This window comes from Clarias gariepinus, chromosome 19 (genome assembly GCF_024256425.1).
Source record: "Clarias gariepinus isolate MV-2021 ecotype Netherlands chromosome 19, CGAR_prim_01v2, whole genome shotgun sequence".
Taxonomy (NCBI): Eukaryota; Metazoa; Chordata; class Actinopteri; order Siluriformes; family Clariidae; genus Clarias; species Clarias gariepinus.
In genome coordinates this window covers 12,278,958-12,306,096 of record NC_071118.1, presented here as the reverse complement: position 1 = coordinate 12,306,096, position 27,139 = coordinate 12,278,958, and positions in this window count along the sequence as shown.

Genomic DNA, 27,139 nt, shown 5'->3' with positions numbered 1-27,139 from the left:
AAGAAGGGCCCTACCCAGCGCTCACGAGCACCCTTGCAAGACTTTCGGGTGGGGGCGCCCATGGAACGTATGGGCGTGGACATTCTGGGGCCGTTCCCCATCTCCGATCGCGGGAATCGGTATGTGCTGGTGGCAATTGATTATTTCACCAAGTGGCCGGAGGCGTTTGCTGTTCCTGATCAGAGCGCTTCCACCACAGCTCGAGTGCGGGTGGATGAGGTGTTCAGCCAATTCGGCGCCCCGGAGCAGTTGCACAGCGATCAGGGGCGTAACTTCGAGGCGGAGGTGTTTGCGGTGGTGTGCGAGCGCCTCGGGGTGAAAAAGACCCGCACCACGCCCCTGCATCCACAAAGTGACGGCCTCGTGGAACGATTCAACCGAACACTCACCACCCAACTCGCCGTGCTTACCAGCGACCGGCAGAAGGATTGGGACGAGCATTTGCCTCTCGTGCTTTGGGCTTATCGTACAGCAGTGCAGGAGTCCTCACAACTGACGCCAGCTGCGTTAATGTTCGGTCGCGAGTTGCGCACGCCTGTGGATCTGGTGTTCGGGCCCCCTCCACAAGTGGATTTACCCACGAAACCGGGTTTGGATTATTTTTTTTCGTTGAAAGACAAACTGTGCCGTGTCCACGAGTTGGCGCGTAGACACTTGGCGGACGCCGGGGTTAAGCAGCGCCGCGTGTACGATACTCACAGCCGGGGGCGGAACTTTGCTACTGGGGAGCAGGTTTGGGTGTATTCCCCCGGAAGGAAAATTCTTTCCGGCGTAAAAACGCTACAATACACTAGTTTTACTCACCTCATGTAGCAGTTAAAAATATACACTAATTCTACTCACCTCAGGCAGCAGTTTAAAATAGTAAATAATTCTATACACCTCAGGCAGGAGTTAAAAATAGTAACTAATTCTATTTACCTCAGACAACAGCTAAAAATATGAACCAATGCTACTCACCTTAGGTAACAGTTAAAAAAATACACTAATGCTACTCACTTCAGGTAGCAGTTAAAAATAGTAACTAATTCTATTCACCTCAGGCAGGAGTTAAAATAGTAAATAATTCTATTCATCTTAGGCAGCAGCTAAAAATATAAACTAATGCCACTTACCTCAGGAAAATTCTGGAAAGTGCAGACTTCTGGGCAGGGTCACACTATTGCTCAGCCAATCAGAAGTCCAAGTGCAGGCTGTCTCTGGGCAGTGTCACAATATTGCTGAGGTAATCAGAAGCACAAAAACTTGTACACAACCAATAGTTATGCAGCCGTATTTTTATTGTCTTTTGTTTATATATGGGAAGGGTTCTACAGAGTTTTGCACATTACAATTAATTAAAAAAAAATGTTTTTAAATGTAGCAAGTAAAAATATTAACCAATGTTACTCACCTCAGGGGAATTCTGGAAAGTGCAGGCCATCTCCAGGCTGTTTCACAATATTGCTCAGTGCAATCTTCAGTTACACAATCAATAGTCAAAAGCCTTTCTCTTTTGTCGATAATTGTGAAGGGTGCTCCAAATGGTTGCTGTGGCTTATTAGCATCATGATAAACGCGAAAGACAGTAAAGTGCTGAGTTTTAAACTTTAAAAAAGAGAGACTATTTATTAATAAACAGCTGTGAAGACTTGTTACTATAGTAACTCCTGTCAGTGGTGTGGGGGGGGGGACGCACACTGCTCTGGGTCAGACACAGACAACAGCAAACAGGAACTAAGCTCTTAAACAAATGCTTCCCAACAAAATACTGTAGGTCGGATTGCCAAGATTCTTTCACCGTGAGTGGCAGGAACTTCCAGACTACAACATATTGAATTCTCATGCCTGTAGAGTGTATTATACTGACGTGGCGACAGTGTAAAAACACCCTCCGACACCCTCTAATGTTAAATGCGAGGCAAAATTTGAGTACTTTTGAACGGCAAACAGGAATTAAGCTCTTAAGTGAGTAAACTGGACAGCAAGATAAATACACAAAACTAACCGTCAAATTATAATTTTTTCCTTAATAACAAGTATATATATATATATATATATATATATATATATAATTTATTTATTTTTTTCCATTTTTTTTTAAGCATGGCAAATCTCTTGCAGTCAATTTTTGAACCTGTTTTAAACACATAAACACATGCATACACATTTTATAGAAATGCACTTAGTTAATTTAATTTGCCTTACATTGTTGAATGAGGATGGGTTCCAAAACCAAAGATCAACATTGATTAAATGTTTGTCTTTTCAACACAGAAAAGCAAAGAATTAATATTGATTCAACATTATTTAGCATTGAATAATCAACCTAACCAAAATTATGATTCTAATAAAATTTCAACATTGAATCAATGTCACCTTGCTATCTGGGAAATCATAAAACTTAACGACAAATCCAAAAACAAAATACCAAATCAGAAAAAACAACTAAAATTCTGAATTGGTATAGCTTGCAAATGAAAGTCTTACTGCTATTAGTTTTGTTTTTTTGGATTTGTTATTTTATTTCTGATTTTGTTATCTTGTTATGTTTTGTTATTTAATTTTTTTTTTGTCATTTTGTTTTGCACTTCTAGGCCACCATAGGCAGTGAACACCAATTCTAGTCAAAGGAGTTGTTGTTGTTCTCCATCATGCTGAACAAAATGTCATTATGCAGAACACGGAGGAAGGCTGTGTCAAAGAACAACAAATCGAAACTGCACCGAATTCTTTTAAATAAACAACAACATCAGTCAATTTGTATTAGGCAACTAATCGTGGCTACTAGTGATGCACTAGTGGGTCTCACTTTGATGAAATTATTCAGCTCGCACGACTGTATCTATTTTTACAACCCGCCCCGCACCCGCAACCATTAAATAGACTTACTAGGCATTGTAATTCAAATGAAAACAGCCTTTATTTCAGCCTGAAAGTGCTTGGAAACATTGCCGTGTAAACTGGCAACAACATATGATTATGAATATGAACAATAAATCAGGTCGTATAAATAACAAGATAATGATACACATTTTAAACATTTACAAAGCAGCGTTTGTAATCTAGGCTAAACAATTTTTTGAAAACGTGAGGGAAGGCATTTCTTTATAAATATAAATATAAAAACATATTTCTTGGACAAACCACTCATGAAATTGCCAAAAAAGCATGTTGTTTTACTGTCTGTCTGTAGGAAGGTTGTACCTGCTTATTAAAACCCTTAAAACCCAAGTGGCACAGATACGTGCCCACAACACGTGGTTTTCTTATATTAAATGTTTATATGTGCTTAACCTAAATGTGTGCTAAATTTACTGACATTTGATGCATACAGTACCTACCTTGTGGAAGAAGCAGCAGACAGTTGGGTACGGAAAAAATCATATGTGCTAAGCTTTTTACTAAAAAACAGATGAGCTGAACATGTATTTGAAACAGTTCAAAATTTTACAGTAAAAGCACACATTTTTACTGACTATATGTAATGACTATAGTACCCCTTATATAGGGCCAGATTTTTGTTTAATGTACTCCAATACCAGGTAAATAAACTTTTCTGTTGAATTCTAATTGTAATTCTTAGAAAAAGATTACAGCAACCAACTTTCTTTATTGCAAGTGAAAATTAATCACCTCATCACCAAATCAATGTCTAAGAAGGATTTTAGAGCTAAGAAGCATTTATTTGAAATAAATGCAATAAGCCAAATGCAAATCAGAAATACACAGAGCACACTGATATTCTCTGACACTGAAACTAGATCACAGCCACTGGCACCAGATCCAAGGTAGTGATGGGAAGTTTGAATCATTTTAGTGACTCGGTTCTTTGAATCTCGTTCATCAAAATAAACTAATCTTTTTTTGAGTCATTTAGTTCATTTCGTTCTTTTGATCAGAAATAAAATAAAATAGTGCATTTTCAATAAAAAAGACCCCCAATACGTCTACATACACAAATTCTGGCTATAGTTCCAGTAATCAAAATGTTACAATGCAGCTTAGGACATATTATAATAAACAGAATGAGTAGCTCACCTCATATCTTCCAGGCTGAGTCGTTCGTTCTTTTGAATCTATTGCACCACATAGAATCTATAGGAGTCACGTGACAAAGGTACGAACAATTCAGGACTTAAAGACTTATTGAGGAGAACCATTCAATTCTGTTTCCTGTGCACCACATTGCATACCCAGATACTGTAGCACACACACGTTGCGGAGATGTCTATGCGACGTCGTCTTTTTCGTCTGGCAGAGGGCGTTTGCTTATCTGGCAGACGTCGCCGAGACGTTCGTGCCCGATGTTAGAATGACGTTAAGCCTACATATTTAAGACATAAATTAATTAAAACGACCCTGATCCACTCTTTAGACGATGTTAATCAGATGTTCTAAACATCTGACAAAGGTCTGATTCATGTCGGATAGAAGTCGTTTTTATTAAAATCCCCCCCTCCCATTATTTTAATTAAATACCCTTGGTTAATTGTAATTAACAATGGTCAACGGAATTTTGTGAAGGAAGGGCGCATAAGACAAACGGGATAAAACGGAGATTTTTATTTGATATTTAATAAAAACACTGTTTTACACCACTAGCAACTTACAAATAAGGTCTCAATTTAAAAAGATGTACAAAACATAAAACATATAACACCACAAACAAGTATTAATCATAGAAAAAATAATTATACACCAACAGAAACGTTTTGTACTTTAACTGTACGTTATGACTTTTAAATATGACCGTTAGATACGGTTGGTCAGGACACTCCTGAAGTCAGATGCAGACAGGACACTTTTCAGTCACAAACTGCCGTGAAAAAAGATAGATTCAATTAAAATTCATGATTCTTAATTTAGCAAATGAACAATATTTATACTTTGTTCCTCTCGCTTCACAACTCATGAAAACAGGCCGAAACCAGAACCGAACCGCAGATTAAGCACGCTCATATAACAGTCGGTATTTTAAGTGTGATTAAAAATACAAGACATAGCTTAAACCAAAATAACATGACTAAACATCGCTAAACAGCAGGTGACATTTATGTTCAGTATTTCGTTTCTATTTAGAAAGATGGAAATTGATTCCTGCTTACCTTTTCCACATGCCCGCCAAACGTTTGTCTTCTTCTTTATCTTTGGGGGTTTAACGGCGGCTTGCATCCGTAAGTGTTGCACTACCGCCACCTTTTGGTTGATTCTCCTTTGGTGTTTCTCCACTCTATTTATAGATTGTTTATATATTTCCCGTCCACATACCAGCAAATTTTGGATGATAAAGATACGTCGTATAGACGTCGTATAGATGTAAAGAAGATGTAGCATTTAACAGCTCAAACAGGCGATCTACAGACGATCAAAATACAACTATAAAAAAAACGAACGCAATGTTTACCAGATGATACGCTCTTTAGCAGACGTCTCCGCGACGTACCTGTGCTATCTGGGTAGTGTCTATGGGAGTCAAGAAACAAAAGTACAAACCACTCAGGACATGAAGACTTATTGAGGGGAACCATTCAATTCTGTTTCCTGTGTTTCCACTACATAGCGTCTATGGAGGTCACGTGACAAAGAACAAATGAAGTAGAAGAGTCATTAAGAAAGAATCGCTCAATTCTGTTTCCTGTACATAACCTACGGAGATTTTGCGATGATTTGCGCATGCTCGTCCAGTAAAAAAAAAACGAATCACTTGCCGAGCCAACTCATTCTTCTGAGTCACGTTAAAGATTCGTTCAAAAAGAACAAATCATTCATGAACGACCCATCATTAATCCAAGGCAACCTGACCGGAGCTAACAGTTGTTTCCTACACATACTGTATAGACATCATCCTGTCAGTAAACAGACCGAACATGGGCTGTAAACCTTCATTTACTGAAAAAAGGAAAAATATATATATATATATATATATAAAAATATATATAAAAAGTCATTATATATACAAATATATATATAAATACAGTTCATTTAATAGCTTTGTTTGGTTTCACTGGGTAATGCCATTAATCCACCTGGCTAATCCACATCTTTTATGAAAAAATTTGTCTAGTTAAAATGAAGAGGAAGAAATTGGTTGTCTCGTATAATTGTTATTGAATAAAATCTTTCTGCAAAAGAAATAGGCAAAACAACAGAAAGAACACTGTTATTTTCTTGTCTGAGTTACTTACACCATAGGGATTACTGGTTAAGGTAATTACTCTCTTGGGATTGACATCAATTAAAGCATTCACTGTGGTCCATCCTTTGTACGGGTGACTTTATGACAACCTTCTCTGTGTTAGACACAACAATTTCAGTGCAGTTAAGTACTAGGAAAAAGGCTGAATTTAAGAAAATGATGAAATCAGTCTGGAAGTTACGTTGGCTGGGTAGTGAAAAACAAAATAAAATTAAAAACAAAAAATAAATCCAAAATTAATATAACAAAACTGAAAACCTAAATAATTTCAAAAACAAAATAAAAAAAAATTGAAAATAAAATAACAAAATCAAAAAACATAAGAATAAATCTCTAACAAAATAAAGCCAAAAACAAAATAACAAATCATAAAACACAATAAAAAAGCAGAAACAAAATACCAAATCAGAAAACACAACTACAATTCTGAATTGGTATAGCCTGCAAATGAAAGTCTTACCGCTGATTGGCCTAGATTGGATTTCAGTTTTGTTATTTTGTTTTTAGAGTTGTTATTTTATTTCTGGTTTTGTTATCTTGTTTTTCTTTCAGTTTTGTTATTTTGTTTTGCACTTCTAGGCCACCATACTATGCTAAACTAAAGAGAAATTTTCCATTCCTTAACTAGCAGTAAGGGGCTCTTGCAGATGCTGAAATGCTTATTTAAATGTGACTGTCCTACTATACTCACTTATCACATGCAGAACACGGAATAAGGCTGTGTCAATAAACAACAAATCGAAACTGCACCGAATGTTTTTAAACAAACACAAACATCAGTCACTTTGTATTTGACACCCATCGTGGTACTGTAAGAGGTGAGGGAAGGCATTTTTCTATAAATATCAGAATTTTTGCAATTTTAAAAAACAGTCTATACCTCTTATCATCCAGAATGAGTGCAGCCATGCAGAACATTTGCTCTTTGTCAGCCCACATGCATGGAGTAGTAATTTAAAGCTGAGGTACCTCAAACAGAGCAGGGAAACGCACTTTATTTCGCTCTACGTTATTATTTTTTGTGATTATGTGTTTGGCATTTTACTCTTTGCAGAGTAAGGCTGGAGTGCTTTTGAGGGCTTCTGCTATAGGTGGTTGAGTAAAGGTTGACTTACAAGATTTTGCTGCTGCATTTGCAGATAACTTTACATACTAACCAAATTATTCACAATACATCAATTAACATATACAATCATAAAGATGGCAGGCCTTCAATGTGACAATGACAACCTGTAGTTGATTACTCAAAGTGTTGCAATAACAGTGATTGCCAAGGGAAGTCATTATGGATATACTGTAGTGAAGCCATCCTCCAGCCTTTTGCTCCCGTCCACTAAGGGCTTAATTTGTTTGCTGGGTACTCAGAGACCTTCAGTGGTGACTTTAGATTTTTCTCTTTGGGAATTGGTAAATTGGCCAAAGTAATGGTAGCTAATAAACATGTTTATCAACTCCCTTATTTTTCAGATACCACCTGCTTCCCAAAGGACAGGATATGACGCACAGTACAATGTAAACTCTCCTTTAGACTGAAAACATTTTTTATTCATTTTTTATTAATTATTTTATTTGTAATGTTTATATTGTTAAGATTTTTTTTTTGCATTATTTTATGCTTTTATCCTTCATACAGACTAAATGCATATGAACATGCATATTTACCAGGTTTGCAGACATGAAAAATGTATTGCTATCATCAATACAAGGAAAGGCCTTGATTACTTGAATTATATTTTGTAATGTTTATAGTCAGAAAATTATTTATCATTGTCAATCAGCTTTTGTCAATTTTTTTATATTACTTTTGAACATTTGTGTTATCCTTGTTATTATATTGTACTTCTTCCTTAATTAAGGACATTAATAATTTTAAAAACATGGTAGAAAACCAAGGGTAGAAAACTTTTTTGTTCGCTTATTATAAAAACGTTTACAAATGGTTACAATGTAATATCTTGAAAGTGAATTTAGCAAACTTAAAAATATAACAGAATTCACCAAAGGTGCTTGTGCAGCTGAGGTAGTAATGATATTTTACAATTGCAGGGCCCTTGGTTTGATACTGCTATCTGTCTGTGTTTTTCTTCCTCTGTTTCTTCTGGGTTTTCCAGTTTTCTTTCAACTTTTTGTAAAACGATGCCAGTAGGTAATATTAGCAGATTACAAAATTGAATATTAAAGTGTTTAACATTCAAGAAAATGCTTTGCCTAAGAAAAACCTTTATAAAAAATAAATAAATAAATTAGAATACTGCCCAGTGAAACATTTGCAGGTTCTATATTCTATATATGCAGATCTGTAAATAAAAATTATCATATTTACCAGGTATGCAGTTTTTAGAAAAAAATAACATTTCAGGTTTTTCATGTCCAGGTTTTATGGGATAATTAGAATACATTTATAAACAACTGTGACACTGCTTGCTCTACCTTTTTTTTTTTTTATTTAGGGGTAAGAATTAAGATTCAATTATTTGTCTCATGTACCCTACAGCACAGTGAATTATTTTTTAGAATATCCCAGTTAGAAAGCTTTGATCAGAGCGCAGGGTCAGCCAGGATACAGCGCCCTTGGTACAGACTGCTGTGTACAGCTGGGGCTTGAGCTCCGAACCTTTTGATAAGTAGCCACTACAGCCTTTAGATGTAGGATTGGTAATGTATAAAAGTCCCAGGCTCTGGTCAAAGGTGCTGTCTGTGTTCACTATGATATAATGATTAAACATTCTGCATTTAACCCACAACAACCTGAACGTTTTGGAATATTAAATGTTAAACAAACCTACGTTTAAGATTTTATCTGTTTTTTTGACATGGATGGCCTTTGCATCAAACGTTCTGACAGTAACTAACTGACTAACAAAATAAATAAGTAAGTAAGTTAATTAATTATTTAATTAATGGCTAGTTTAATAGATAACATGTGCTGTAATGGTTATTACTGTGGTCTGACACCTCCAAGGTCGAGGCTTTGATTTTCCTCTGTGTGTGTATGTGTGTGTAAAGTTTGTTCTCTTTCCAAATTGCCCATGGTGCATGAGTGAATATTGCATTGTATTGGCAGCCTTGTTTAAGCATTGTAAGAAAGTAAAAATGTAGTACAAGTGTGGTACTGGTCTTCTGATGGCTACTTCCAGCGTACTGTAAATGTGTCATGTCACAAGTCCAAGTTGTCTTAAACTGATTTAACACAAGAAGCGCCGAGCACCGGTAATTTTGACCGCTCTGTGAGCTTAATCACCCTGCATGCTTACATTTCCAAAATAAAAATAAAGTATATAAACTGCATATATAGAATATATATATGCTTTCGTGAAATATCGACAATTTGCCATTTATTCCTTCGTTGATAATTAGCAATATTTTATAAGGAGATTTAGGGGATTTAGCTCTACTTAATTTTATATCGTTTTAAGTAAATTTAGTAGTTCGTTCAATTTATTTAAAGTTTCTGAACGTCTCGGATGGAGCAGGAGCAGCGATTTAGTTCTGAACTCGCTTCCGTGAAATTATCGCTAAAACAATATTGAATTTGAATAAATCAGATCTACCACAGCAGATAATAAACTATGCTATGTCATAACCGAAGCAAACACCACGATTATGCCTCGTTTCGTTCAGTATTGCTAGGCAACGGACCACGCGCCTAATCGGCGGGAACGTGGTTCACTTGGCTGCGGTGTATTATAAACCTGCGAATGTTTTACTGCTTATGCTCACATAAGAATCATGTAATAGAAGCAAGGAAAATGTGGAAGTTATGTGTGGCCACTCAATAAGAACTAAACCAAAGATTTCGGTAACTACACTAAGTGTAACATCTGCATAGTGACACTAAACCCCTGAATAACTTTACTTTTCCGTTTACCTCTGATTGAAAAAGCTTTATTTTGTTTGTTTACATTTAGAATTTTTATAACAGTACAAGAAATACGCGCACACACTCATACACACACACACACCTACCCTGAGCCCTCAGTAAACATCCAATCACCGTCTGTATGCAAATGAGTCAAGACCTAGCCTAACATAGTGTCGTGTCGTTTTTGGGAATACCCTATAGTAAAAGCCTATAGTAATTTTGACTATATTCATCTACTTAGAGCTGTTCATTTACTATAAATAAATATAGACTCAGACTTTCAACTGTTTTTACTTTCAGTAAACTTAATGAGTAAATATTTGTATGAACACTAACAGAGTCAACACCATAAGACATAAACTATAAATGTTTCACAATGTGTCCCTGAATGAAGGGAGGCTCAAAATCCAAAGTAGCAATCAGTATCTGGTGTGGCCACCAGCTTCTTGAAGTACTGCAGTGCATCTCCTCCTCATTGACTGCCTATTGCGGACAGTCTGAGCACTGATGGAGGGATTGTGTGTTCCTGGTCTGACTCAGGCAGTTGTTGTGGCCATCCTGTACCTGTCACGCAGGTGTGATATTCGGATGTACCGATCATGTGCAGGTGTTGTTACACGTGGTCTTCCACTGCGAGGATGATCAGCTGTCCTTCCTGTCTCCCTGTAGCGCTGTCTTAGGCGTCTCACAGTGCGGACATGGCAATTTATTGCCCTAGCCACATCAGCAGTCCTGATGCCTCCCTGCAGCATGCCTAATGCATGTTCACGCAGATGAGCAGGGACCCTTGGCATCTTTTTTTGGATGTTTTTCACAGTTGGTAGACAAATCTTTTTAGTGTCCTGCGTTTTTAGAACTGTGACCTTAAATGCCTACTTTCTGTAAGCTGTTAAGGTCTTAAAGGGGTCATACAGCACTACATGCACTATTTTAAGCTGTTTGGACTGAACTGTGTGTTAGGAGAGTGCGTACACAACCACTCTACGATGATAAAGAGCCGCCCAGTGGTTTTCTTTTCGTTTATTACAGTAACATCCCCCTTCTGAAATCAGGCCAATCACAAATGCCTGTCGATGTGACGCCAAACCGACAGAGGCCGCTCCTACACAAGTTGATTGACACTGGTGTTTTAGCAAAGACCCGCCCCAAGTGAGAAGAAGCTGTCGGCCATTGTTTTTCGCCGCTGGAGCAAAATGGCGCCTAAGCAAGTGTTGTGTACAGTTGTTGGGTGTAATAGCGAACACAGCAGTCGTCATTCACTACCTAGGGTTAGTGACCTAGGGTACCTACCTAGGGTTAGGTATCTAAACCACTGAGGAGGCAGTGGCTGAATTTAGTTTTTAAAGCTAACGTCCCCGCCGATTTACCTAAATGCGTTCATGTTTGCGATAATCATTTTTCACCAGACTGCTTTATAAACGTGGGTCAATATAAAGCACGTTTTACTAGGAAGCAGCTCCTAAAAATGGATCTGTACTAACGCTTCGTGTTCCTGCTTCATTTTCACCAGGCTCGGTGAGTGTGATTTATTTTACTATGACTCTTTGCAGATCGCCTTTTCTAATAATCACGATGAATGCGAAGTGTAAGTTAACTTATACAATAATAGAACATGGTTATGGCTTCTTCTCTATGTACATCCATCTCTATATAATCCCTAATCGCCCGTTTATAATAAACAATGCATTAAGGTGACTGTAGTTGCAAACTGTGTACTTAGTCGGAAAACTATATTATGCTTACCTTTGTTACGTTAGATGGTTTATAACGATGTCTGTCGAAGTTTAAGAAGTCATGTAAACACATCAGTAAACACATCGCGTCCGTATCTCTCTCGGTAAGTTTCTTCGCTTTTTCTTGTTGTTGCTCGCGGCAGCGTAACAGCCCGTTAATTCATGCCCATGCAGTGATGAGAAAGACAAATCGAGTCGATGCATGTCCATTCTTTTAATTTCTGCGTTGTTAGGCGATATTACAAACTTCCGCATAGGTTCCGTACTTAAATCAAAACAAAAACGACTGAAGAAAACAGGCTCGTGCTCCATATTCCATAGTTTTCCAGTTTGGACTGCATTACCCACAAAGCACTGCTTTGGCAATGCTTTGTGGGTTATGCAGTCCAAAGCATTGCCCGCACTGGACTACACTTCCGTGGCTATACCCCACGTGTCACGCCCCACAGAACTGGGGGGGGGGGGGGGGGGGTGTGTTACTGCGCGAGGCCGAGCGCGCTGAGCCCATATCGGCGGTACATCATGGCGGAAGGGCCGAGCGACCGCCCGCAGCTCAGTGGCGCTCGGTTCGTGAACCTAGCCGGGGACAGGGCTACCCGTCGCGGCTAGGCAACAAACAGCTCTCCGACGTTTCGCGGCGAGGGCGAGGCACGGGACAGCGTACACCAGCAGCTGCTAAACTAGCGCCGGGAGGACGCTTGGAAAGCCGCGCTGGGTTTTGCGTCGGCTGTGTGCCGGACGGCGTCTTACTGTGGGCGCTCGTGGAGCGCCGTCGCGACGTAGAACCCTCGAGGCGGAACATTCTCCCTGTGCAGTCCTCCAGGCTCTCAGCCTCAGGTGATCAGCCGTCTGAGCCAGCGTGCAGCCGAGTTGCTGCGTCACCCGCAGTGGCTTCGCCGGTGTCGCAGCTGAACCGTTATCCGCCCATCGCCAGGCAGACGGGCCCCACCCAGCGCTCGCGGGCACCGCTGCTGGACTTTCGGGTGGGGGCACCTATGGAGCGTATGGGCGTGGACACTCCTAGCCGGGGGCGAGATTTTGCTGCTGGAGAGCAGGTATGGGTGTGTTCCTCCGGAAGGAAGAGGGGGCTCTCGGCCGGGCGTGTGTCTCACTGGGTGGGCCCCGGCACGGTAATTGCTCGGCTCTCCGATGTTTTCTACCGGGTGCGGTTGGCGGGGCGGGCACGAGTGTGCTTCACCGGGACCGTCTTGCGCCTTACCAGCCGCAAACATCGAACTCTGTGGAGGCCGGACCGCCTCAGGACTACGTTCGCGTTCATCCCTCACCTGCCAAAGGACGCCGGCGTTCCCACCGCCAGCGCCGACCGCCTCCACGCCTCCAAGGCAAAGTTCGTCATGGTGACCAGGGACGGTCACAGCTCGGGTGGGGGCAGTGTGGCGTGGGCGGGGCGGCGGCTGACGACCAGCATGCCTTGCGGGAATGTCGGTGTGTTCACCATGATGGGGAAAGGTGTTTGGGTTAGTGGCTTCGGCCCTGTTTGTGTGTGGGGGGTGTGACGTGTGAAATGTGCTCCAGTTCAGGCTGACGCTGAATTGGATGTAGGCTCCTGAGTGAAGGTGCTGCTCATGCCATACCTGCTGGGTGCTAAATAAAGTACTCCCAGCCATTGCATTGGGCAGCAAATAAGCTCACTCGTCTCGAATATCCCCTGAGGTCACGTCAATTTATCATTCATATGTCGGCAGCCCTTGTGTTCTTGTCATCAAAGCGCAGATAACGCATAATGTCTCTAAAGTTTTGTCGAGACATTGTCTCTTTGAAAATTGGATTTCCCAAGTCAGCGGACCAGTAATCATCCAGATTACCGCCCGTGATACCTCTTAAATAAATTAGACCAACGAATGCTTTTAGTTCATCAACTGTAAGCTTGAACTTATCAGCATTGTTTCATTCAGCTTCCGCTTCAGTGTGTTTCTTAATCTTTCCCCACATTTCTCTGTCAATCAAACACAGTAGACTGCTTAATGGGCTTGTAATATTGCCCTTGGCATAAGGCATGGGCCCTGGGGTTTCTTTCATTATATTGCACTCTCGCACTCTCCCTCGAGGGCACTCTCGCACTCTCTCCTTGCCTCTTGAAATTAGTCCCCTGCACACTCAATTTCAGAGTCTGATTCTTATTCTGAATTAGATTCAACATTCAGATTTAATTCGCTTTCGCCCTCTTGCTCATCTGCTCCACCTGACACCTCACATTGCTCGCCCTCCGATTTCATCTCATCAATATTCCACAGAATGTCCAGCACTTGCTGTGGGGTATATCGCACTCTTTGAGTCATTGTAAATAATGCACTGCACAATCACTCAAACTCTGTAGCCAGCCCAACTACACAGTGAGTTGTAGACGTACCTGTTGACTTATTTATAGGTCTCGATGTATAAGAAATGCTATTTAATTTAATTTTAATTTAATTTATATTGATCATAATAGCTCCGCCCTATAGCTTAGCATACATTGAAGGGAACTTCTGAGGTGGTCGTTCGGAGGTGGTTGTGATCACACCTATAGGCTGGACTATGGAAGTTGTTACTCATTTTTTTATTCTATACAAGGGCACTAACTGCACAGACCAAACTGTTATCTTCTTTTACTTTTATAAAAATTCTCAATATAAACAAACAAAAAACAGCTTTTTTCCTCAGAGGTAAATGGAAAAAGTGAAGTTGTTCAGCTGTTTAGTGTCACTATGCCATAAACAGTGAAACATAAATAAAACAAGACAAAAAAATATATACTTAATTCAAATTTTATCAATTAATGACATAACATTTATCTTCGCTGGATGTTCTAATTCTCAAAAACGTTTAACCTAAAGTAAGGCTTGTCACACTGTAACTAGAATATTTGCAAAACTGAAAGGTTGTCTTATGAATCATAAAAAAACATAAGTTACAGTTTTTGCCCGTTGCTTGAAAACATTTTGCAAAACTTCGCTAATTGTGCCAAAACTTTAAGCACAAGTAAACATGACACAACACTGGGAAATATACCATTCACATCTGTGCCAAATTGAAACTCTACTCTCAAAACCTAAACTCTGCTATCAAAACCTAACATTCCTTTGTCAAAATGTACCTCTGTTGACAAAATGACACATACTTGCATCATATGCAAACACTTTCAGATCAGGAGGAACACACTAGTCTACTTTATATTGTTTATTCAGAAGGCATATTTTCAGGAGACACATTTTCAAACAACCAAAAAAGCAAATAGGCCCACTCAATATTGTACATTGCAGCACTGTACATTGCAGTACCATGAATTCAGATAAAGCAAAAAAAAAAAAAAAAACATAATACAGTAATAGAAAAAACACTATACTGTAAACACAAAAAAAATCAAGACAATTGTGCATACGTGAGCTCATGGATCCCGCCGTCTGTTGGGGTCTGGCCACAGGACCTCATCGACATCGCAAGCAATGTCTTTTCCCGCTTGGCACCAGGGAAAATATCCTCTTGCATGTCGAAACCATCCATGGATTGCTGTCACCTGAATGTCGCCGCAGGCCTGTTCCATTGCCTGCAGAAGAGGCCTGCGGGCATGTGGTTGGCGGTCATATACACGTCATCTCCAAGCCGAAAAAGATTCCTCTATAGGGTTTAAAAATGGTGAGTAAGGGGGAAAGTATACCACTTCAAATTGATTGTGGTTGGAGAACCAGGCCTGGACCAGAGCAGCCCGATGAAAACTGACATTGTTCCATATCACCACAAACCTGGGCTGATCTGGTCTGTTCTGTACAACTATATTATGGAGAGCATCTAAAAAATGTGAGTATATGTTGGCTATTGTATGGACCTAGTTTTGCATGATGATGCAGAAGACCCCGAAGGCTTATGGCGGCACACAATGTGATACATCCCCCGCGCTGCCCTGGGACGTGCACAATTGCCCTTTGGCCAATTACATTACGACCCCATCGTCTTGTTTTGCACAGGTCGAATCCAGCTTCATCAATGGAAATGAATTCATGAGGCTGTGCAGCTCCATCCATGGCCAAGATTCTCTGAAAAAAAAAAAAGAGAACATATTACTGTACTACAGTGCTACACATACAGAACCCTCACCCCATTACACAGGTACCTGTGTAGCTCTCAGAATGGATCCATGTGGTACTGATATGGTACATATTCAGCTGCTACTGGATTTCACCAATACTGTATTATAAATGTAAAGGACAGTTACACTTACCCGTACATATTCAGCTCGAAGTCCTTTGACCCTGTCACTGTTCCTCTCAAATGGGACTCTGTAGAGCTGCTTCATGGTGATGCTCTGTTTTCCCAAGATGCGTCTGATGGTGGTGATGCTCACATGGTTTATGTTGTTGAACACTTGCCTGTCTGCAAGTATTTTCTTTCGTAGCTGGTGGAGACGGATGGCATTGTCTGCCCTCACTAGGTCCACAACGGCAAGTTCCTGCTGTTGTGTGAACAGGCATTGGCATCCTCCCCCAGAAGGTCTTCGAGTCATTCTAGAGAAATACAACCACATATTGTCATCAGTTTGCTTATTTTTCTTACAGTACTTTACTGTATATACTGTATCATCCACTGTACAACATTGTACTTCAATATAAGTAATCATGGTATGTTTCACAAAAACTACCACTTTGGCTGCCAAAGGAGCATTAGCACCCTGCAATACCCTGTACACTTGATATGGTAATGTGATATACTGTAGAACAGTGCTATAAAAACCATCTGAGTAGAGTAGAAGGTAGAGAGGTGAAGAAATACCCAAGAAGTATGGGTGCACACATACACACACACACACACCTCCCCTGAGCTCTCGGTAACATCTCACCTCAGACGGTGATTAGATGTTTACCGAGGGCTCAGGGCAGGTGTGTGTGTGTGTGTGTGTGTGTGTGTGCGCGCGCCCATACTTCTTGCACTGTTATAAAAATTCTAAATGTGAACAAGCTAAATACAGCTTTATTTTTTCAGAGGTAAACGTAAAAGTAAAGTTGTTTAGCTGTTTAGTGTCACTATGCAGATGTTACACTTAGAGTAGTTACCGAAAAGTTCTCATTGAGTGGCCACACATCACTTCCACATTTCCTTTGCTTTTATTACATGATTCTTATGTGAGCATAAGCAGTGAAACATTCCGCAGGTTTATAATACACCGCTGCCAAGTGAACCACGTTCCCGCTAATTAGGTGCGTGGTCCGTTGCCTAGCAACACTGAAAGAAACGAGCCATAATCGTGGTGTTTGCTTCAGTTATGACATAGCATAGTTTATTATCTGCTGTTATGTATCTGATTTATTCAAATTCAATATTGTTTTAGCGATAATTTCACGGAAGCGAGTTCAGAACTAATTCGCTGCTTCTGCTCCATTCAAAACGTTCAGAAGCTTTAAATAGAATGAACAAACTAATGGCTTAATATATATCGCTGATTATCAACGCGGGAATGAATGGCGCATTGTCCAAGTGCAAGTTGATCTTAAAGCTAAACTATTTGCTTTGGCTAAAAGCGCCATCTAGTAATTATTGTGTGTCAGCAACAGCTTTCCATTCAAAACAATATTCAGTCAAAATGACCAGTGAACTGCGTTAAAAGGTAGGTGACACTGGCCCGGTGCTTCTAGTGTTAATGAATGACAGTGTAAGGGACTGCCCCTAGAGGGCACTGGGGCTATGTTTGTTTTTTGTGTGTAGTTTGGTTAGAAGACCCAGTTTCGCAGAAGGCACCTCGGTCAGGTGATGACGAAGTTCACCTGAGCCGAGGTGGCTCATTAGGGACATTATAAAAAGCTGTTAGTTCTGGGAAACTGGGTCGAGCATTAATAAAGTCTAGTGGGCTTTTGTTTTGTGTCATTTGAATTCAGTTTTAGTGTTAAACTGGCTCTGAGAACTTGTTTGTTTGTGTTGAATGTAGCTGTGTGTATGTTTGATTTTCCTTTAGTTTGAGTATGGAGTATGTGATTATTCTCCCTGTGTTTCTAGTTACTTCTGTTTGTTTCTTCGTCAAGTCTCTGGTGTCTCTTCCCACTTTCTAGTGTGCTTCCCCAGTCTTTGGTGTTACTCCAGGTCAGTAAGCAAAGCTCTAAGCCTAGGTAAGATCTCCGAGCATGTGTGGGTGTGTGTGTGTGTCTGCCGCTCTTAGGAGCGTGAGTGAGTGTGTCTGCCGCGCATCGGAGCGTGAGTGTGTGTATGCTTCGCTCATAGGAGCGTGGGTAAATATGGGTGAGTGTGTGTCTGCCGCTCTTAGGAGCGTGGGTGAGTGTGTGTCTGCCGCTCTTAGGAGCGGGGGTGAGTGTGTGTCTGCCGCTCTTAGGAGCGGGGGTGAGTGTGTGTCTGCCGCTCTTAGGAGCGGGGGTGAGTGTGTGTCTGCCGCTCTTAGGAGCGGGGGTGAGTGTGTGTCTGCCGCTCTTAGGAGCGGGGGTGAGTGTGTGTCTGCCGCTCTTAGGAGCGTGGGTGAGTGTGTGTCTGCCGCTCTTAGGAGCGTGGGTGAGTGTGTGTCTGCCGCTCTTAGGAGCGTGGGTGAGTGTGTGTCTGCCGCTCTTAGGAGCGTGGGTGAGTGTGTGTCTGCCGCTCTTAGGAGCGGGGGTGAGTGTGTGTCTGCCGCTCTTAGGAGCGGGGGTGAGTGTGTGTCTGCCGCTCTTAGGAGCGGGGGTGAGTGTGTGTCTGTCGCTCTTAGGAGCGGGGGTGAGTGTGTGTCTGCCGCTCTTAGGAGCGGGGGTGAGTGTGTGTCTGCCGCTCTTAGGAGCGTGGGTGAGTGTGTGTCTGCCGCTCTTAGGAGCGTGGGTGAGTGTGTGTCTGCCGCTCATAGGAGCGTGGGTGAGTGTGTGTCTGCCGCTCTTAGGAGCGGGGGTGAGTGTGTGTCTGCCGCTCTTAGGAGCGGGGGTGAGTGTGTGTCTGCCGCTCTTAGGAGCGGGGGTGAGTGTGTGTCTGCCGCTCTTAGGAGCGTGGGTGAGTGTGTGTCTGCCGCTCTTAGGAGCGGGGGTGAGTGTGTGTCTGCCGCTCTTAGGAGCGGGGGTGAGTGTGTGTCTGCCGCTCTTAGGAGCGGGGGTGAGTGTGTGTCTGCCGCTCTTAGGAGCGGGGGTGAGTGTGTGTCTGCCGCTCATAGGAGCGGGGGTGAGTGTGTGTCTGCCGCTCTTAGGAGCGTGGGTGAGTGTGTGTCTGCCGCTCTTAGGAGCGTGGGTGAGTATGGGTGAATGTGTGTCTGCCGCTCCTAGGAGCGTGGATGGGTGTGTGTCTGCCGCTCATAGGAGCGTGGGTAAGTGTGTGTCTGCCGCTCATAGGAGCGTGGGTGAGTGTGTGTCTGCCGCTCTTAGGAGCGTGGGTGAGTGAGTGTTTGCTGCTCTTAGGGTCGTGGGTAAGTATGGGTGAGTGTGTGTCTGCCGCTCTTAGGAGCGTGGGTGAGTATGGGTGAATGTGTGTCTGCCGCTCCTAGGAGCGTGGCTGGGTGTGTGTCCGCCGCTCCTAGGAGCGTGGATGGGTGTGTGTCTGCCGCTCATAGGAGCGTGGATGGGTGTGTGTCTGCCGCTCATAGGAGCGTGGGTGAGTGTGTGTCTGCCGCTCATAGGAGCGTGGGTGAGTGTGGGTCTGCCGCTCATAGGAGCGTGGGTGAGTGTGTGTCTGCCGCTCACAGGAGCGTGGATGAGTGTGTGTCTGCCGCTCATAGGAGCGTGGATGAGTGTGTGTTTGCCGCTCTTAGGGCCGTGGATAAGTATGGGTGAGTGTGTGTCTGCCGCTCATAGGAGCGTGGGTGAGTGTGTGTCTGCCGCTCATAGGAGCGTGGGTGAGTGAGTGTTTGCCGCTCTTAGGAGCGTGGGTAAGTATGGGTGAGTGTGTGTCTGCCGCTCATAGGAGCGTGGGTGAGTGTGGGTCTGCCGCTCATAGGAGCGTGGGTGAGTGTGTGTCCGCCGCTCCTAGGAGCGTGGCTGGGTGTGTGTTTGCTGCTCTTAGGGCCGTGGGTAAGTATGGGTGAGTGTGTGTCTGCCGCTCATAGGAGCGTGGATGAGTGTGTGTCTGCCGCTCATAGGAGCGTGGGTAAGTGTGTGTCTGCGGCTCATAGGAGCGTGGGTGGGTGAGTGTTTGCTGCTCTTAGGTCCGTGGGTAAGTATGGGTGAGTGTGTGTCTGCCGCTCATAGGAGCGTGGGTAAGTGTGTGTCTGCCGCTTATAGGAGCGTGGGTGGGTGAGTGTTTGCTGCTCTTAGGGCCGTGGATAAGTATGGGTGAGTGTGTGTCTGCCGCTCATAGGAGCGTGGATGGGTGTGTGTCCGCCGCTCCTAGGAGCGTGGCTGAGTGTGTGTCTGCCGCTCCTAGGAGCCTGGGTAAGTGTGTGTCTGCCGCTTATAGGAGCGTGGGTGGGTGAGTGTTTGCTGCTCTTAGGGCCGTGGGAAGTATGGGTGAGTGTGTGTCTGCCGCTCCTAGGAGCGTGGCTGAGTGTGTGTCTGCCGCTCCTAGGAGCGTGGCTGAGTGTGTGTCTGCCGCTCCTAGGAGCGTGGGTAAGTGTGTGTCTGCCGCTTATAGGAGCGTGGGTGGGTGAGTGTTTGCTGCTCTTAGGGCCGTGGGTAAGTATGGGTGAGTGTGTGTCTGCCGCTTATAGGAGCGTGGGTGGGTGAGTGTTTGCTGCTCTTAGGGCCGTGGGTAAGTATGGGTGAGTGTGTGTCTGCCGCTCCTAGGAGCGTGGCTGAGTGTGTGTCTGCCGCTCTTAGGAGCGTGGGTGAGTGTGTGTCTGCCGCTCATAGGAGCGTGGGTAAGTGTGTGTCTGCCGCTCTTAGGAGCGTGGGTAAGTATGGGTGAATGTGTGTCTGCCGCTCCTAGGAGCGTGGATGGGTGTGTGTCTGCCGCTCATAGGAGCGTGGGTGAGTGTGTGTCTACCGCTCATAGGAGCGTGGGTGAGTGTGTGTCTGCCGCTCATAGGAGCGTGGGTGAGTGAGTGTTTGCCGCTCTTAGGAGCGTGGGTAAGTATGGGTGAGTGTGTGTCTGCCGCTCATAGGAGCGTGGGTAAGTATGGGTGAATGTGTGTCTGCCGCTCCTAGGAGCGTGGATGGGTGTGTGTCTGCCGCTCTTAGGAGCGTGGGTGGGTGTGTGTCTGCCGCTCATAGGAGCGTGGGTAAGTGTGTGTCTGCCGCTCATAGGAGCGTGGGTGAGTGTGTGTCTGCCGCTCATAGGAGCGTGGGTAAGTGTGTGTCTGCCGCTCATAGGAGCGTGGGTGAGTGTGTGTCTGCCGCTCATAGGAGCGTGGGTGAGTGTGTGTCTGCCGCTCATAGGAGCGTGGGTAAGTGTGTGTCTGCCGCTTATAGGAGCGTGGGTGGGTGAGTGTTTGCTGCTCTTAGGGCTGTGGGTAAGTATGGGTGAGTGTGTGTCTGCCGCTTATAGGAGCGTGTGTGGGTGAGTGTTTGCTGCTCTTAGGGCCGTGGGTAAGTATGGCTGAGTGTGTATCTGCCGCTCCTAGGAGCGTGGCTGAGTGTGTGTGTCTGCCGCTCCTAGGAGCGTGGCTGAGTGTGTGTGTCCGCCGCTCCTAGGAGCGTGGCTGAGTGTGTGTGTCCGCCGCTCCTAGGAGCGTGGCTGAGTGTGTGTGTCCGCCGCTCCTAGGAGCGTGGATGGGTGTGTGTCCGCCGCTCCTAGGAGCGTGGATGGGTGTGTGTCTGCCGCTCATAGGAGCGTGGGTGAGTGTGTGTCTGCCGCTCATAGGAGCGTGGGTGAGTGTGTGTCTGCCGCTCATAGGAGCGTGGATGAGTGTGTGTCTGCCGCTCATAGGAGCGTGGGTGAGTGTGTGTCTGCCGCTCATAGGAGCGTGGGTGAGTGTGTGTCTGCCGCTTATAGGAGCGTGGGTGGGTGAGTGTTTGCCGCTCATAGGAGCGTGGGTGAGTGTGTGTCTGCCGCTCATAGGAGCGTGGGTGAGTGTGTGTCTGCCGCTCATAGGAGCGTGGGTGAGTGTGTGTCTGCCGCTCATAGGAGCGTGGGTGAGTGTGTGTCTGCCGCTCATAGGAGCCTGGGTAAGTGTGTGTCTGCCGCTTATAGGAGCGTGGGTGGGTGAGTGTTTGCTGCTCTTAGGGCCGTGGGTAAGTATGGGTGAGTGTGTGTCTGCCGCTTATAGGAGAGTGGGTGGGTGAGTGTTTGCTGCTCTTAGGGCCGTCGGTCCTAGGAGCGTGGCTGGGTGTGTGTCCGCCGCTCCTAGGAGCGTGGCTGGGTGTGTGTCCGCCGCTCCTAGGAGCGTGGCTGGGTGTGTGTCCGCCGCTCCTAGGAGCGTGGCTGGGTGTGTGTCCGCCGCTCCTAGGAGCGTGGCTGGGTGTGTGTCCGCCGCTCCTAGGAGCGTGGGTAAGTATGGGTGAATGTGTGTCCGCCGCTCCTAGGAGTGTGAGTGTGTGTATGCTTCACTCATAAGAGCGTGGGTGTGTCTGCCGCTCATAGAAGCGTGGGTGTGTCTGCCGCTCATAGGAGCGTGGGTGTGTCTGCCGCTCATAGGAGCGTGGATGTGTCTGCCGCTCATAGGAGCGTGGATGTGTCTGCCGCTCATAGGAGCGTGGGTGTGTCTGCCGCTCATAGGAGCGTGGGTGTGTCTGCCGCTCATAGGAGCCTGGGTGTGTCTGCCGCTCATAGGAGCCTGGGTGTGTCTGCCGCTCATAGGAGCCTGGGTGTGTCTGCCGCTCATAGGAGCCTGGGTGTGTCTGCCGCTCATAGGAGCCTGGGTGTGTCTGCCGCTCATAGGAGCGTGAGTAAGTATGGGTGTGTGTGTCTGCCGCTCATAGGAGCCTGGGTGTGTCTTCCGCTCATAGGAGCGTGAGTAAGTATAGGTGTGGGTGTGTCTGCCGCTCATAGGAGCGTGGGTGTGTCTGCCGCTCATAGGAGCGTGGGTGTGTCTGCCGCTCATAGGAGCGTGGGTAAGTGTGGGGGAGTGAGTGTCTGCCGCTCATAGGAGCGTGGGTAAGTGTGGGGGAGTGAGTGTCTGCCGCTCATAGGAGCGTGGGTGTGTCTGCCGCTCATAGGAGCGTGGGTGTGTCTGCCGCTCATAGGAGCCTGGGTGTGTCTGCCGCTCATAGGAGCCTGGGTGTGTCTGCCGCTCATAGGAGCCTGGGTGTGTCTGCCGCTCATAGGAGCCTGGGTGTGTCTGCCGCTCATAGGAGCCTGGGTGTGTCTGCCGCTCATAGGAGCGTGAGTAAGTATGGGTGTGTGTGTCTGCCGCTCATAGGAGCCTGGGTGTGTCTTCCGCTCATAGGAGCGTGAGTAAGTATGGGTGTGGGTGTGTCTGCCGCTCATAGGAGCGTGGGTGTGTCTGCCGCTCATAGGAGCGTGGGTAAGTGTGGGTGAGTGAGTGTCTGCCGCTCATAGGAGTGTGGGTGTGTCTGCCGCTCCTAGGAGCGTGGGTTGCGTGTATGCTTCGCGCATAGGAACAAGTGTGTATGCTGCGCTCATAGGAGCGGGTGACGCTCGTAGTAGCAAGGGAGGTTTACCTACCTCCTAAAGAGCTTTGCTTATATGTTTGGGGTACATCTTCAGAGGCTGTGTCACAATACAGAGTAATTGTAATATGTTCCAGGTATTAGAGCCTGTATGTTCAAGCCTATGTCACAACACAGAGTAATTGTCGTATGTTCAAGGTATTAGAGCCTGTATGTTCGAGCCTGTGTCACTACACAGAGTAATTGTTATACTGTATGTTTTAGGTATTAGAGCCTGTATGTCAGAGACGGTGCTATAACACCGAGCTCGTGTTATGTCTCAAGTATTAGAGCCTGTATTGCTGAAGGGACTGTATCTCAACGAAGGGATGTGTTATGTTTCAAGCTTCCAGAGTCATGGGATGTGTTATGTTTCGTTTACTCTTGAAGGTGTTATGTTTCTGGTACCCTTGAATGTGTTTCGTTTCTTGTACCCTTGAGTGTCTTCAACTTCCAGAGCCAGTGTTTTGGTTTGTTTAGTTCAATTATGATTTGTTTGTGTTTATTAAAAGACTTATTTCAGAAAACCTCTGCATTTATGCCTGCTCTCTCCACCCACAGCGATAACATCAGCCCGATATCCCCGCATCGTGACAGACAGTAAGTTCAGTGCCTTTCATTGGCAGCTCCACTCACCACATCTAAATCCATAGAGCACTTTTGTGATGTGGCATAATGAACTTACTAATATAAAGGATCTGTGAGACCAGTGTAGTGTAGATGGAGAAAGGGTGGACCAGGACTAGGATGCCTAAAAAGCTGATCATTTAAACCTTTATTTTGTTAAACTTTTTTATTTTTATTTTTGTTAGGCCATCCTCATTAATGTGTTTCTGTCAAAAAAAAAGTGAGTGTACATTAACAAAAACCGGAAATTACAAAGCAACAAACTGTAACTCATTTGACATTAACTGTCTGTGGAATACACTAGTGGCTAGTTACACTGCACTTGATAAAGATATGTTAAATGTTTTAATGTATTAGTACAGTGTAATAAGTAAAATATACATTTACTTTTACATATACTTTTACTAAATTCAGATAAGACGGAGATATTACTTATCAGCCCAAAAACCAGCACACAACAGCTTTCACAATTCTGCGTTTGAAAGGATGAACTGTTACTACCAGCTCGACAGTAAAAGATCTGGGCATAATATTAGACAGTAACTTGTCCTTTAAAAATCATATTTTCAATATCACAAAAACAGCCTTTTTTCCATCTTAGAAATATTGCCAAACTTAGGAGCATCTTATCAGTATCTGATGCAGAAAAGCTAGTTCATGCATTCATGACCTCTGTCAGGATGAACTAACCTAGGCGACCAGATGACTTAGCTTTAGCGATTAGCCCAATGTAGTGTGGATGGTGAACCCAAACGCGGAAGAAAGCGAGTTGGTAGGATAACCACGCGTTTTAGTCTAAGGACTCTCACAAAAGGGGAGCAAGGGAAAAACACAAATTTAACCCGCATCCTATAAACACACACTCAATATCAGAAAGCGAAACCCAATAAAGTGAGTACTCACGGATCGATGATGGACAACCAGAACCGACATGGGCTGAACTTAATGACTGAGCGCTAAATCGTGGTTTATTCTTATACTTCCTGATTCGCGACCGCTTTACTTCCGGGTCCTAGTGCCGGTCGCCGATTGAGTGTGCATGACAACCTCCAGACTAGACTATTGTAATGCATTACTACTAGGTGGTTGTCCTGCATCCTCAATAAACAAGCTTCAGTTAGTCCAAAATGCAGCCGCCAGGATCCCACTAGATCAAGAAAATATGATCATATAACCCCAATATTATTATCCGTGCGCTGGCTACCTGTTCAGTTTAGAATTAATTACAAACTCCCACATACCTAACCAGTCTTCTGATATGCTACAATACTGATACTACACCTATCCTAAATGGCAACTACGCTAATTCTCTTCATGTGTTCTGTATTTTTCTACCCATCCCGAGGCATCTGGAGATTGTGCTAGCTTCAGTAGACAAAGGCCAACCCTGCGAGGTTTCTGAGGCATCCAGAGAAGGACCAGCTCCAGCTGGATTCTGCTTTATGATGGTTGGAGCTATGCATGCTGGTCCTGTGCTCCCAGTGACCCAGACCACATCTGCCGTTTGCACCTGATGACTCGTCCCTGTGCTGAACTGGACTTCATGTTAATTTAAATAACTTCTGTTATATTGAACTTTCACCTGCACAACACACCCCATGAGGATGGGTTGGGTTCCCTGATTGAGTCTGGTTCCTTTCAAGGTTTCTTCCTATTGCCATCTTGGGGAGTTTTTCCTTGCCACTGTCGCCGTCACCCTTGGCTTGCTCATCAGACATTTCATTCATCATTCATTCATCTCATTATTATCTAGACACATACACACTTCCAAATATTTTCTTTTCTAAAAAATTCTTTCATTTTTGTGAAGCTGCTTTCAGACGATGACCATTGTTAAAAGCGCTATTTAAATAAAAAATTAATTTAATTAAAATTGATTTAATAAAAGCAACAAAATTTAATTGACAATTTTTTTTTAGTTTACATTTGCGTAATCTGCATTGTCACAAGGGAATAGAAGTGCACCCAATAGCAGACAAACAGTGGTTCACACAAGACTCAAGACTCAAGCAGTGTTGCCAACTTGGCGACTTTGTCGCTATATTTAGCGACTTTTCAAATCCCTCTAGCGACAATTTTTAAAAAAAGCGACTAGCGACAAATCTGGCGACTTTTTCTTGTGTTACTGGAGACTTTTGGAGACTCTGATGTGTCTGTACTGACTCTTCTCAACTTGTCACAGCAGCTGCCGCCGCCGGCCCCTCCCCCGTCCCAAAGCACTCACAGACAGGCCTGTCCTCTCGCAGGAGTCCCCCCCCCCCCAGCTGCAGTTACAGCAGGAGATGCTCACTCCTACGAGTCTCAACTGCAAATGAATTGCCCATGCGCGAATCCGCCGTTAAGTGACCCCGCCCTGGCTTGTAAGGGATGTAAATTAAAAATATCCTGTTCCGATGCATATTAAAAAATGTTCTTTGTCTAAAATAAATTGCTGCATTCAGTGTTGCCAACTTAGCGACTTGTCGGATTCCCTTGACGACTTTTTTTCAAAAATCCAACAACTTTTGGACAAGTTTCCAAATGTCGCCAATACTGTCCTGTAAGCACGAGGTCTTGCTTTCCCGGTACAGTTACTCATCTCCCTGTGTCTGCTCTGATCAGTGAGCGCTAGCTCCGGCTGAAAGGAGCAGCATATTCCCGTGACTGCACAGCAGCTAACATGGATGTGAATGAGCTGCACATGTGCAAACGGTGTTGCAACGGACCTATCACTTACCTGCTTCTCCTTTGCTTGAAATAAAACTATTTAATTTGACCATTTTCTTTTTTTTCATTTTTTTTTCTTATTTATTTATTTTTTCTTCCGATACACTTATATTACTCACTGTTACAAAGCTTAAGTTCATAATTATATTGGACACATGAGGAAGGATTAGGGAAAACACGCAAAATGCAAATACGACGTAATTACGTCATCAATATGCAAATATACGCATGACGTCATCTAGCGACATTTGGCGACTTTTCGAGCAGACTTTAGCTACTTTCCTTTGAAAATAGTTGGCAACACTGGACTCAAGACTCTTAGTGAGCAAATGCAGCAGAAGCAGAGAAAAGTAGCGGTGTGTGTGTATGTGTGTCAATGAATGACCGGGATGCTGAGGGAACCCCTAGTGATGAAAGAGGAGGCGGAACTATAATGCTATAATAGGAGGGAATCTCCACATGTCACACCTCTAAATATAGCAGCAGATGTGAAAAGAAGGATCCAAGAGCAGAAATAAAAAAAAATAAACACTTACAGTCTCTATGAATGCGCAGAGGAGCTCCAGATGGTTCTGAGAGTGAACGTCTGTGACCCGGACGT